This window comes from Hylobates moloch, unplaced genomic scaffold (assembly GCF_009828535.3).
Source record: "Hylobates moloch isolate HMO894 unplaced genomic scaffold, HMol_V3 SCAFFOLD_20, whole genome shotgun sequence".
Taxonomy (NCBI): domain Eukaryota; kingdom Metazoa; phylum Chordata; class Mammalia; order Primates; family Hylobatidae; genus Hylobates; species Hylobates moloch.
This window is the reverse complement of record NW_026652295.1, coordinates 4278808-4279837: the sequence shown is the minus strand read 5'-3', so window position 1 is coordinate 4279837 and position 1030 is coordinate 4278808. Positions and strand designations below refer to the sequence as shown.

The 1030-nt window shown below is 43.0% G+C and overlaps 1 pseudogene; it reads right to left on the bottom strand.

Moving 5' to 3' along the window:
• Window positions 1–496: 496 nt before the first annotated feature.
• LOC116460552 (small nucleolar RNA U13) lies at window positions 497–589 on the bottom strand (annotated as a pseudogene).
• Window positions 590–1030: the final 441 nt, after the last annotated feature.

Below are 1030 nucleotides of genomic sequence, written 5' to 3'. Positions count from 1 at the left end.
TAGCAATACAAAGCAGTGTAAGTTAGCAGTGCTAACAGGTGGTAGAAACCCAAGCTGCCAGGAATTGAGAAGCAGGCATGACCACATGGGTTGGGGAGAGGAGGGAGTGATTCCCTAGAGATGGGACCTAGTCTATGGGAAAGCCACATCCTTGTATACTGTAGGAACCCTCTTCTCCAGCCATGGTGGCCATGCATCTGTGGAATTTTCCTTTCCCTCTTACCACCATATCTTTGCCAGTATCATTTTTCCACCTAAAATGTCTAACCTTTTTGTTCACGTAACACAATTCTCCCCAAGTTTCCAAACTCAGGTTGTGGAGGTCCTTGACTGTGTGGCTTGGAAACGTGCACTTTCTGTTGTTGGAAATCACTACCTACTATTGAATGAGATTGTGAAATGATAAATGTGAACCCTAGCTGGGTAATAAGAAGAGAATTGTTTCCAGACATGCAATACAACGGGCCTGTGCCTCCTGTTTACTCATTTGTTGTCACGCCAGCCCGATAATGTGTTGATAGATACGAAGGAACACATCTCACACATGAGCGTGAAAACCCGACCATCAGCTTATGAACTACAAAAGGATTATTATTTATTGTTTTTCTCTTGGACATCTGAGAAGGGGCTAAAGAGTTCACAGCCCAAACTGGTTTTATTGTGCTTTGCTTTATTGCACTTTGCAGATAGTACATTTCTTACAGATTGAAGTTTTGTGGCAACCCTGTGTGGGGCAAGTCTATCAGCATGATTTTTCCAGCAGCCTTTGCTCACTTTGTGTCTCTGTGTCATAGTTTGGCAATTCTCGCAACGTTTCAAACTTTTCCATCATTTTAATATCTGTTCTGGTGATCTGTGATGTTACCATTTTAATTGTTTTGGGGCGCCACGAACTATGCCCATATAAGATGATGAATGTAATTCACAAATGCTGTGTGTGTTCTGACCCCCTCCATCAGCCTGCTGTTCTCCCACCACTGTCCCTTTTCTTGGGCCTTCCTATTCCCTGAGATACAATGATGTTGAAATT